This window comes from Phyllobates terribilis, unplaced genomic scaffold, assembly GCF_046119375.1.
Source record: "Phyllobates terribilis strain yellow unplaced genomic scaffold, ASM4611937v1 Scaffold_4__5_contigs__length_816908805, whole genome shotgun sequence".
Taxonomy (NCBI): Eukaryota; Metazoa; Chordata; class Amphibia; order Anura; family Dendrobatidae; genus Phyllobates; species Phyllobates terribilis.
In genome coordinates this window covers 316,575,864-316,589,246 of record NW_027362764.1, presented here as the reverse complement: position 1 = coordinate 316,589,246, position 13,383 = coordinate 316,575,864, and the positions used below count along the sequence as shown (strand labels likewise).

Genomic DNA, 13,383 nt, shown 5'->3' with positions numbered 1-13,383 from the left:
TTTATTCTGTAGATTCATAAACTGTGATCATTAAATGAAATATAAACCCAATATTCATGATAACAAAGGTAGTCTTAAGACTATGTTTACCTCTAGGTATTGATGGTCCAGTGGGTAGTGGTAAATTCAAGCAGTACTTTGTGGGGTATGCCACTAGGTGACACTAAAAAGGGTTGAATTATATTATGTTAAATTTATATTATATATAATAAAAATATACATGCATATGTATATATAATATTAACCTTCTCTACCTATCTGCATCTCATTGCCAAGGAAATATCAATGGTGATGTGCTATTCAGTTATAGATCAGGTGAGATGGAGAAGCTGTGTGTACGGGGTAGGCAGCTCCTGCTGACTGTTGCTTTACCACAAATAAAGTTGTGAGCTTGATTTTTTTTTATCGAAATTAAGAATTATTCTCTTAGTTATTGTGACACATTCCCTAGTGGACTTCGAGTCAGGCTTGAAACAAGTTAATAGAGATAGGAAAATATGCCTGGCCCCATTCCATCCTGACTCTTTCATTTGGCGAAAGGTCTCTTCACAGCTTCCCTCTATCCCTCTACTAGATATGATAGACTTCACAAATCATATTTGACAGTATGTTCCAAATGTTTCCAGTTAGTATCAGATTACTCTCTTCTAATTTCCATTCTCGTTAACTTCTGTATTCCTGATAGTCAAACTTCGTGTATAGTGTGGGTTTAGTCATCATTGGGTCTTTTACACATGCCAAATGTGGTGGATGCCCATAGTCCTAAATCGCACACAGTTGCAAATCTAACTAGGGCATTTAATATACCTGGGAATAATTTCACTGTCTTCAATTTAGACATTTTTCACAAAGTAGTTTTGCTTTCACAAAAGTATTGTATTTCTACAATGTCTGGAATTTGCAGAACGGACACTTCAACCAGAGGACTAATCTCAATTTATCAGATGCTCATTTCTTAGCCACCTGACTCCACTATTTCACATAAGTTTATGAATAAGTGGTAATCTGTTCTAGGCTTATGCATCTCTTTGGAAATGTGAAACATTATATGGGCTGTTGCATCTAAGACAACCATTTGCACACCGTACAGAGAAACGGAATACAAGCTTATTACTGATGAGCGAGTGCTAAAACGCTTGGGTGCTCGTTGCTTGGGTCGAGCAAATCGTAATGCTCGGGTGCTCAACTCGAGCAATGAGCCCAATAGAAGTCAATGGGAAACTCGAGCTTTTTTCCGGCGGCCTACCTCCCGGATGTCTGCAGGGGGGGTCTAAAAATTGCCCAAATCGATGGGAACTGTGCTGAAATGACATGCGAACAGCATGGGGAAGACCCCTGGCAGCATCTATGACTCCCAGGTCACTGCTGTTAACAATGTTGTCAGAGTATTACGCCACTTTTACGGACTCACAGTAAAACATACAAAAACGAAGCCAAAATGGATTTTCCTGGAAATAATGTTAAGGAACATTTAAGGCATGACTTGTATTTAAGGCAAAAAGAAACACACACACAAAAAAAATGCTCCTCCACATCTTGGGCTATGTTCACATGTAGCGTTTTGATGCATTTTTGCTCTTTTGCATTGCTTTCAACGGTGAAAAATACATTCACCAGTAAATGTCATTTTAACATTCTACTACCTTATCTGCCCTTGTGGTGTGTGAGACATGATCAGACACATCCTGTTTCATTTATGAAGGAGGGACTCTGAAAGTCACAAAGCCTATTTTTACAGGGCCACCAAGCGACCCTTACTATTGTTAAAGGGCCAGCAGTCGGCCCTCACTATTGACACACTCCAATACCACTTTGAGGAGACGTAGAGGAGGTCCTCATTAAAAACAATTGTTATAATTGATAAGGAGTGGGTCTCCTATACTGGTAATGCCCATGCATTAAGTGCATGGGCTAAATAACACTTACCCCTGGGGGGTATACATGAACATACTGTATAACATACAGAATGTTAGAGGTAGGCCTCTAAAAAAATTTCCTACGGGCATCATAAACACCCTTTAAAAAATGATGTGGGTGTTGCATCATGATCACCCTGGTGATATGGTGGTGGAGGATGAGGAGAAGGAGGAGGACAACAGGAAATAGACAAAATCAGGAAGAGTATACCCATATCAAGGTGTGAAGAGGTGTATAGACCCCACCAAAAAAAAGCCACTGGATTTCAGTTTGTTACGCTGCTGTCATCCGGTGGTGTTGAGAAGTCTGGCCCAATCCAGCCCTTGTTCATTTTTATAAGAGTCAGCCTGTCAACATTTTCAGTTGACAGGCGGATGCACCTATCAATTATAATGCCCCCTGCGGCACTAAAAAGCCGCTCTGACAAAACGCTAGCGGCAGTGTAGGCCAGGACCTCCAAGGCATAGAGAGCCAGTTCTTGCCACCTGTCCAGCTAGGATACCCAATAGTTATAAGGCACAGAGGAATCATGAAGGACGTTGGTACGGTCGGCAAGGTACTCCTTCAGCATCTTTCAAAACTTTTCCCTCCTTGTGAAGGCTGCCACCAGGAATTTCAGGGCTCCATACTGGTAAAATTTTTGGGGCTCCCTGGGACTCTGCCCCAAACTCCAACCTAACTATGCCTCCACCCCAGCTTCACCTCAACCCCTTGAACCTTCCTCAGTTCCACGGCCCTCTCTTGGAAAAACTCCACTTCTGCCCCACATCCTCACCAATCACACATTAACAGTTCCCATTTAACACCACATCACATACATAGCCATCAGCTTTTGTTTTGGCCAAAAGATTTTTTAAGCCACCACCAGGACAAGGTAGACTCTTCTGGTGTCTACTCTTCTCTAACCTATTAAACATTTATTATAATACCCAATACTCTTTTTAAGTATATTTTTCTTTAAGGGAATGTGTCAAGTATTTTTTAAAAATGACCAATAATACCACATACAAGGGACAAATACTGCCACACCATTACCAGACCACATATTACCACCACATAGAGACTGAAAAATACCACAAACAAGGAATACCGCCACACCATAACCAAACAACATGTTACCACCACATAGTGACTGAATAATGTCACATACAAGGAACAAATACCGCCACACCCTGACCAGACCACATATTACCACCACATATTGACCGAATAATACCACATACAAGGGACAAATAGTCACACTATGACCTTACCACATATTACCATGACATAGTGGCTGACTACTACAATACTGATCATTAATAAAAAACCACAATACTAATATTACCATAAGTGGCATTATACACAAGAGCTCTGCACATAATATACAGTGTATAGTGTCAGTGTACAGGTAATACAGGGATCACCAGTGACATTATACACAGGAGCTCTGTATATAGTGTCAGTGTACCGGTAATACAGGGATCACCAGTGACATTATACACAGGAGCTCTGTATACACTGTGTGCAGAATTATTAGGCAAGTTGTATTTTAGAGGATTATTTTTATTATTGATCAACAATAGTGTTTAGCGAGCACTAAAATACTCGGGTGCTCGAAGCTCGGGCCGCGCTCACCGTGATACTCGGGTGCTCGACCAGAGCAACTAGCCCAAAGTTAGTCTATGGGAGACCCGAGCATTTTTGCGGCGGCACCCCCAGCAGTCTGTAGAAAGCCTAAAAAGTGCCCAAAACGATAGTGACAGTGCTCAAAAGACATGGGGACAGCATGGGCTTCGCCCCAGGAAGCATTTCTGACCCCCAGGTCACTGCTGTCAACAACGTGGTCAGAGGTATTAAGCCACTTTAATGGCCTCACAATAAAACGTTCAAAAACGAAACTGAAAGTGCTTCCCTGTGAAATATGTTAAGGAACTTCCTTTCCAGGGTAAAGACTTGTGTATAAAGTAAAATAAATAACCAAAAACAAAAATACTCCTCCACACCTTGGGTTATGTTCACAAGTAGCATTTTTTATGCGTTTTTGCACTTTTGTATTGCTTTCAACCGTGACAAATGCATTCACCGGGAAATGTCATTTTAACATTTTACAATCTTATCTGGCCATGTGCTGTGTGACACATGCATACAGTGCTGAAAAGACATGGGAACAGCATGGGGAAGACCCCTGGAAGCATCTCTGACACCCAGGTCATTGCCTAAAAGTGTGCCCATCAGAAGTGATGGGGGCGATCGGGTGTCCATGAACGGTCCCCAGCCACCCCTATTTCTCCTTGAAACTTCCCCCACACTTTTCTTAGCCTAGCCTGCTTTAGGGCAGCATTGGACAAGCCCACCAGAGAACCAGACTCCTCCGGTGGGCCCTGGCTTCTCCATCAGGGGAGTTGAGAGTGCCAAGGTGAGGAGCATGATGATGATGATGAAAGTTAGCATCTGCTTTGTTTTCTTGGAATGCAAGCGTAAGTGTGCAACCAAACACCCACCCACCCCCAGGCTGCAATACCATACTGCTAGCTTGCACTTGAAATGGGGCTTTTTAATTTGGAGGAGGCCAAAGCTGGCCACTACCTCATGGCTGCTTCGGCAGCGAGATATCCATACTCAGTCCATATTCAGTCCCCAGCCGCCCGCCGGCCGGGTGTCCACGCTCGGTACCCAGCCGCCAGGGGGCAGCCGGGTGTCCATACTTGGTCCCCAGTCGCCCCGCGGCTGGGTGTCAACACACAGTCCCCAGCCGCCTAGGGGCGGCCGGGTGTCCATGAACGGTCCCCAGCCACCCCTATTTCTCCTTGAAACTTCCCCTACACTTTTCTTAGCCTGGCCTGCTTTAGGGCAGCATTGGACGAGCCCACCAGAGAACCAGACTCCTCCGGTGGGCCCTAGCTTCTCTATCAGGGGAGTTGAGAGTGCCAAGGTGAGGAGCATGATGATGATGATGAAAGTTAGCATCTGCTTTGTTTTCTTGGAATGCAAGCGTAAGTGTGCAACCAAACACCCACCCACCCCCAGGCTGCAATACCATACTGCTAGCTTGCACTTGAAATGGGGCCTTTTAGTTTGGAGGAGGCCAAAGCTGGCCACTACCTCATAGCTGCTTCGGCAGCGAGGTATCCATACTCAGTCCCCAGCCTCACGGCGGCCGGGTGTCCATGCTCGGTCCCCAGCCACCAGGGGGTGGCCGGGAGTCCATAAACGGTCCTCAGCCGCCACTATTTCTCCTTCAAACTTCCCCCACACTTTTCTTAGCCTGGCCTGCTTTAGGGCAGAATTGGATGAGCCCACAAGAGAACCAGACTCCTCCGGTGGGCCCTGGCTTCTCCATCAGGGGAGTTTGTGATTAGGTGGTCCTTCCCAGTAACTGCGTTGGTGAGGGTACGGGTAATGTTCTGGAATCCATGCTTGTATAAGGCGGGGGCGACACCGGGATAAATAGTGGCGGCTGGAGACCGAGTACCGAGGGACAGCCGCCGCAATGAGGTTGCAGAAAGATTCTGCCTCTATGAGTCTAAAAGGCAAAATTTCTAGTGCAAGCAGTCGAGAAATGTGTTAGTTTAGTATTGTGGCCTGGTGGGTGGCTGCATATTTGTGCTTGCATTCCAAGGACTGGGGTAGGGACAACTGAACACTGCACTGGGACATGGACGTGGTTTCTGACGGTGATGGTTGCAAGTGTGCAACGACAGATGCAGGGTGGGAGGCATCTTAGCTTGCATCATGAACGGAAGCTTGGCGTGCACATACAACAGAGGAAGAGGCAGTGCTGTCACCTGCAGACACTGTTTCTGAACCCTGGCGTTTGGCCCATCAACTTCATTGTCCGCTACCTCGTCTTACACTTCCGCAACCTGGTACTCCTCCTGACTTCTGTCCATTGTGTCTCATCATCATCCCCCTCTTGCGACAGTAATTGCACTTTCCTACGTGACCATGGCTGCTCAAATATTTGGACATCGCTACATGTTATCCTCTGTTGCCCTGCTTGAAGCGGACCGAGCCAGAGGCCAGAATCTATCAATGGAAAGATGAACAGAACAGCTCTTCAAAGTGTTCAAGTGTGGGATGAGTTGTCTCTGGGCACTTGGCATGATGGGAGGAAGGAGGATCAGGGTGAGGAATATGCCGACTCCAAGTAAAAAAATCTCCCGGATCCGCATATTCCTCAAACAAAAACTGCAAAAACACTAGTGTATGCCCTCATCATCTCCCGCCTCGACTACTGCACTCCCCCTTTCCCCACTTGTAGGGCACCCTTCCCTTTTCCTGTCATTATACCCTGGGTTCTCTCCATACCCAGCTTGACACTTATCTCCTCTTCCCACAATCGCATACAACATTTCTCCCATGCATCCCCCCTACTCTGGAACTCTCTACCTCAACATATCAGACTCTCGCCTACTATTGAAAGCTTCAAAAGGAACCTGAAGACCCACCTCTTTTGACAAGAGTACAACATGCAGTATCCCTTGCTCCACCATACCGCTGCATGACAAGCTCTACCCTCACCTACTGTATCCTATTCCTCACCCATCCCTTGTAGACTGTGAGCCTTCGCAGGCAGGGTCCTCTCTCCTCCTGTACCAATCGCCGTCACATTTTTGTTCAAGATTATTGTAATTGTTTTTGCTATGTATACCCCTTTTTCACATGTAAGGCACTCTAATAATAAATAATATTAATAATAATGTGGTCCAGACTCATGGTTACTGAGACTGGACCGTGTGGAAGATAGGGTGGTGGTGGTTGCAAACTGACTGTGAGCATTACTTATTTATCTTCTATCCAACCAATAACCTTTCCACACTGGTCTGGCTTCAATAGTGGTATTGCGCAGCCCCCTAGAAAGTGGGGCAGGAAGCTAGGTCGACATGATGTGGGTGCTTGTTGTGGTCCCTCAGCAGGCACAGTTTAATCTTGTCCATGACCTCTGCGTGCACCATCATCATTACATCCACTTCCCCGTCCCTTGCCATGCGCCTTGCCCATTTTAAATGGAGTTTAATATTTGTCAAGCCAAAAATGTCTGGTTAACTCCAGTTGCCATGAATTTCTAAGGGGAATACGCGAAGAATGACATAATACAGAGAAAATACGCTCAAGAATTGTTCCATGTATTTACTAGAATAGAAAAATAAGAGTGACGGGTTCTCCTTAAATTCCAAATGTATAGTCTTTTTTTAGAGAATACATATTAAGAGAAATTAAGTCAGAAACTGTAAATATTCATTGAGATGGATATTGAAAAATCTGTGATATAAAAAATACCTCTCATCCCTCTGTCTTTGTCTATGATTTAGATGATTGAACATCCTCCGAGCCAGGTGATTCCAAAATTTTTGCCAGGGGTTGTACATTCAGTTGTTTAATGATGTTGAAAAAAAGCAGATAACAGATAGGCCACAAAACTAAAGTCATTTCAAATGGCAACTTTAGGGCTTTAAGAAACACTAAAAGAAATCAAGATTAAAAATATGGTACTCTGTAAGGGTAATTTTTTTCAGACCAAGCAGAGGGAAAAAAATATGGCATCATGAAAAACAAACACACAAAAGAACACTCCAATACATCACTAGAATTTTGTTGCACCATCTCTGGCTTTAATAACAGCTTGCAGTATCTGAGGCTTGGACTTAACCCCTTAAGCCTTGGAGCATTTTTCGTTTTTGCATTTTCGTTTTTGCTCCCCTTGTTCCCAGAGCCATAGCGTTTTTATTTTTTGGTCAATATGGCCATGTGAGGGCTTATTTTTTGCGGGACGAGTTGTACTTTTCAACACCATTACTAGTTTTACCATATCCTGTACGGGAAAACGGGAAAAAAATTCCAAGTGCGGTAAAATTGCAAAAAAAGTGCAATACCACAGTGGTTTTTTATTTATTTTTTTTACCACGTTAACTGAATGCTAAAACTGACCTACCCTTCTTATTCTACAGGTCATTACGAGTTCATAGACACCAAACATGTATAGGTTCTTTTATATTTAAGTGGTGAAAAAAAATTCCAAAATTTGGTAAAAAAAAAAATAAAAAAAATAGTGCCATTTTCTAAGACCCGTAGCGTCTCCAATTTTCAGGATCTGGGGCTGGGTGAGGGCTTATTTTTTGTGCGCTGGGCTGATGTTTTTATTGATAACATTTGGGGTAGATCCGATGTTTTGATCGCCCGTTATTGCATTTTATTGCAATTTTGCGGCGACCAAAAAACGTAATTCTGGCGTTTAGAATTTTTTTCTCGTTACGCCGTTTACCGATCAGATTAATTCTTTTTTTATATTGATAGATCGGGCGATTCTGAACGCGGCGATTCCAAATATGTGTATGTGGGGGTTTTTTTTATATATATTTTATTTTGAATGGGGCGAAAGGGGGGTGATTTAAACTTTTATATTTTTTTATTTTTTTTTATATTTTTAAAAACTTTTTGCATGCTTCTATAGTCTCCATAGGAGACTAGAAGCAGCAACTATCCGATCGCCTCTGCTACATACAGGGGACGAGCAGGTCCCCTGCATGCAGCAGAAATGGTCCTGTGCTATGAGCGCCGACCACTAGGTGGCGCTCATAGCGACAAGATCATGACAACCACAGGCGTCTGCTGCAGACCCTGGGTTGTCATGCACGCCCATCGGTGACCCGCGATCACGTGACGGGGTCGCCGGTGGGCGGGGCTTAAGACACGCTACCCGGAAGCGCGCGTTAAATGCTGCTGTCGGAGATTGACAGCAGCATTTAACATGTTAACAGCCGCGGGTGGATCGCGATTCCACCCGCGGCTGTTGCGGGCACATGTCAGCTGTAAGAATCAGCTGACATGTGCTCCGTTCAGTGAGGGCTCAGCGCAGCAGCCCTCACTGAATGGGGGGATCGCAAATATGCGTACTAATACGTCCCCGGTAAGTAAGGGGTTAATGAGTGACAAACAGTACTCTTCATCAATCTGGCTCCAACTTTCTCTGATTGCTGTTGCCAGATCAGCTTTGCAGGTTAGAGCCTTGTCATGGACCATTTTCTTCAACTTTCACGAAAGATTTTCAATTGGATTGAGATCCGGACTATTTGCAGGCCATAACATTGACCTTATGTGTCTTCTTTTAAGGAATGTTTTCACAGTTTTTGCTCTATGGCAGGATGCATTATCATCTTGAAAAATGCAATCCCCGCATGTTTTTTTTTGGGTGTCTAATAACCATGAAACATGCGAGCGGGGACTCGAACATGTAATTCGAGCACCCGTGATACATGGTGCATACCCATGTACCTGATGCAAACTCAAGTAGCGAGCACTTGCGCTCAAGACTAATGACAACTTATTCAATATGATGACCTAATGTTATCAAATTCTGTGTTGTACCTCTGGATTTAAAATGTTCACTATACCCCTTGATAAAATCCTTGAGGGGTGTAGTTTCCAAAATGGGGTCACTTGTGCCTAAACAGTGGAAACCCCCCCCCCACATCAGGGGCTCTCCAAACGCGACTTGGCGTTCCCTCTCAATTCCAGCCAATTTTGCGTTCAAAAAGTCACACAATGCTCCTTCCCTTCTGAACTCTGCCGTGCGCCCAAACACTGTTTTTTCCCCACATATGGGGTATTGTCGTACTCAGGAGAAATTGCAAAACAGTTTTTGGGGTCCATTTTCTCCTCTTATCCTTGTGAAAATAAAAAAATTGGGGCTAAAACATTATTTTTGTGGAAAAAGTTAGATTTTTTTATGTTCATGGCTCCAGGTTATAAACTTCTGCAAAGCACTTTGGGGTTCAGGGTGCTCACCACACATCTAGACAAGTTCCCTGAGGGGTCCAGTTTCCAAAATGGTGTCACTTGTTGGGGGTTTCCACTGTTTAGGCACATCAGGGGCTCTCCAAACGCAACATGGCGTCCCCTAATTATTCAAGCAAATTTTACATTCAAAAAGTCAAATGGCGCTCCATCTCTTCCGAGCTCTGCCGTGCGCCCAAAAAGTGATTTTTTTCCCCACTTATGGGGTATCTGCATGCTCAGGGGAAATTGCACAAAAAATTTTGGGGTCCATTTTTTCCTGTTACCCCTGCGAAAATAAAAAAATTGGGTCCAAATTAACATTTTTGTTAAAAAAGTTAAATGTTAATTTTTTTCTTTCACATTCCAAAAATTCCTGTGAAGCACCTGAAAGGTTAATAAAGTTTTTGAATGTGGTTTTGAGCACCTTGAGGGGTGCAGTTTTTAGAATGGTGTCACTTTTTGGTATTTTCTGTCATAAAGACCCCTCAAAGTGACTTCAAATGTGATCCCTAAAAAAATGGTTTTGTAAATTTTGTTGTAAAAATGAGAAATCGCTGGTCATCTTTTAACCCTTATAGCTCCCTAATAAAAAAAAGATTTGGTTCCAAAATTGTGCTGATATAAAGTAGACAGGTGGGAAATGTTATTTATTAACTATTTTGTGTGACATATCTCTCTGATTTAGGGGCATAAAAATTCAAATTTTAAAAATTGCTAAATTTTCAAAATATTTGCCAAATTTCCATTTTTTCCACAAATAAACGCAAGTGATATCAAAGAAATTTTACCACTATCATGAAGTACAATATGTCACAAAAAAAAATTCTCAGAGGGATCCGTTGAAGCGTTCCAGAGTAACTACCTCATAAAGTGACAGTGGTCAGAATTGTAAAAATTGGCCCGGTCATTAACGTGCAAACCACCCTCATGGGTAAAGGGGTTAAACAACTGAATGAACATCCTCCGAGCCTTGTGATTCCATAATTTTTGCCAGGGGTTGTATGTTGCAGGAGTTGTGGGTTTTGCTACTTCACCATCTAGAATGGTATCATTAGTAGCCTTAATTGATGTATTTTTTGCAAAAAATTAAGATTAAGGTGAGTTAGTGCCATATGCTAATTAGTGTCATATGCTAATTGAATCTATCTAGTTATTGAGGAACAGTCTTCAAAGTCAAGTCAAGTAGTCGAAGTATATTGCTTGATGGACCTACCTAGGGACAGGGAATGTCTTCAATGATGTCAATCAAGTCATATACGACTAAAAAAAAAGTTCCGTTTGACCTGACTGAATATTTCACATTTTTATCATCTTATTGTGCACTGCAGCCACCAATTTCAGTTATTTATTTGGTTGCCTTCTCTGAACATGTGTGCACTATAGTCAAGATTGGCACACATTATTTGATGTACTCTAGTTTTTGATTCAATATCAGCAGACTATCTCACATGCAGTACATCTGGGACATGTAGTCATTAGTGATGAAGGAGCACACTCGCAAGTACTCAGTACTCGCCCGAGCCGATACTCGGGTCCCCTCCCTGCATGTTTGGTGCTCTTTAGAGCGCCAATCAAGATGCAGTGATTGCCTGCCACTCATTGTAATGCCGCAGCCATGGCGGTTGTGGCATTACAGTGATTGGCTGGCCGCACAGCGTCATCAGGTCTATATCAGACCTGGCGCCGCTGTGCTCATCACAGTCACGCCGGAATCAGACAGTGTAGGTGTGACACCCCAGGGGTCTGGTTGCCACAGTAATAGAGATATTATGTCTGAGAGCAAGTGGGAGGTTTCTCTGGTCAGGATCCCTAAACATGCAACACGGCCCACCCAGACCTGGGAGGGGAGGAATCTGCCCTTATAAACTGGGTCTGGGGTGGGATTAGAGGAGTCAGAGTGAAGCTGCAGAGAGAGTCAGAGTCTGGAGAGGGAAAGTGAGATCAGGAGCTCTGGAGGAGCAGTAGCTGAAGTCCAGGGGCTGGAGCTGAGCAGAGCTCGCCCTGGACGAAGACACTAAAACCGGACACAGGAGTCCGAGGCTGTGGGGACTGATATACACCGAGCAGCAGAAACCAGCCGGCAGGGGATTCCAGGTCCTCTGGCCATAGAAGCCCGGAGGCTCAGTCACAAAGAAGGGACCAGCGCCACCATCCAGGAGCGGAGGCTAACAGAAGGCCCCAAGTCACCAGCCATACGGGTGAGCACCACACGGTATACTCAGGGACGTGGGCTACTTGTAACCGCTGACAGCAAGGTAGCCAGGAAGAGTGCAGATAAACGGGGAGGCCTACAACTCCACCTGGCCAGGGGAACTCCTGCTTGCTCGCAGACTGACCAGGCCCCTTATACTAGCCAGTACTCCCGGGAGGGTCTGCCTTGTACCATCAGTAAAGACCCTGAACTGCACCACACGTCTCTGTGATTCCTTGCCGCTCCTGCACCATTAGCACTGGGACCCTCACACCATCACTCCCATCATCTTCCACATTAGCTGCCCTGAGGCAATACTTCTCCCGTGGGGAGTCATCCCATACTCGGCTGTGCAAACAACATCAGCCTCAGCGGTCTGCAGCGCAGCGGCGGTCCCCACTGACCGCAATCCACGGGTGGCGTAGTCGGACACTTATTACAACATTTAGACTGCCACTGGATTGACCACCCTGGGCACGGACCGGGTCACCGCCACGGAGAACTACAACCCCCAGCGATCTGGCTCCGGGTATTCCCCCTGCACAGCAGCAGCAGCACAGGCCCAGGGGGCACGTCATAGGGAGAGCTGCTGCTGCGTCAGGGAGAGATTTGCTTGTGTATTAGGTAGTGAAGGGAGAAAAAGCGTACATTACACATATCCATCTTAACAAACCGTCCTTCTGAGGACTAATCCATCTGCAGAGATATCAGGCAGGCAGGGTGTATAGGCAAGCAGTGTATATAGCACAAAAGGCTCCATTCCAATTCTGCCTTCTGCTGCTGTTAGATATTTCTATACAAAGGCCCAGGTCTCAGGGGCCAGGAATACTTTTTTTGGATCTTAATCCTCATTATTTGCTTAAAAAGCAATCCAGAGAACACAATTTTTCTGCGCCATTTGCTTGTTGGCACTGCAGAATATAGCCAGGTCCTTTCCATATTACAGTGCGAGAAATCCAGCTGTTTAAAACTGTTTTCTCTGTCACACAGGATCACATATACGTTGTCAGAAAATGCTGCCATTTTTGGCCTCCATTCCAAATTTTTTTTCACTGTGTCAGCGAAGTTTTTGACACCGGTTTGATGTTCAAACTAGTTACCTACAGACCAGGTATTTAAGACTCTGTTTTCTCTGTCACACGGATCACATATACATCGTCAGAAAATACTGCCATTTCTGGCCTCCATTAAAATTTCTTTCAGTGTGTTAGTGAAGCAATTCATGCCAGTTTGCTGTTCAAACTACTTAACTACAAGCCAGGTATTTAAAAGTCTGTTTTCTCCGTCACACGGATCACATATAAGTTCGCTCCAAACTCAGTCATTTGTAGTGAGCGTGGTAGATACTGTCCTCCATTTAAAATGGGCAAAGCATGTGGCAAGGGACAGGGAACTGGACGTGATGGTAGTGGTGCACGCAGAGGCCAAGGACAAGTCCGTCGGCAAGTTGAAATTGTGCCACAACAAACACCCACATCTTCTCACCCAACGTTCCTGTCCTAATTCCTAGGGGACTG

At 44.6% G+C, this 13,383-nt stretch overlaps 1 protein-coding gene across 3 annotated transcripts in view; it reads right to left on the bottom strand.

Moving 5' to 3' along the window:
- Positions 1 to 13,383, bottom strand: part of VWC2 (von Willebrand factor C domain containing 2) — a 1,471,707-nt gene that overhangs the window by 530,658 nt on the left and 927,666 nt on the right. The gene's annotated exons all lie outside the window — the stretch shown is intronic.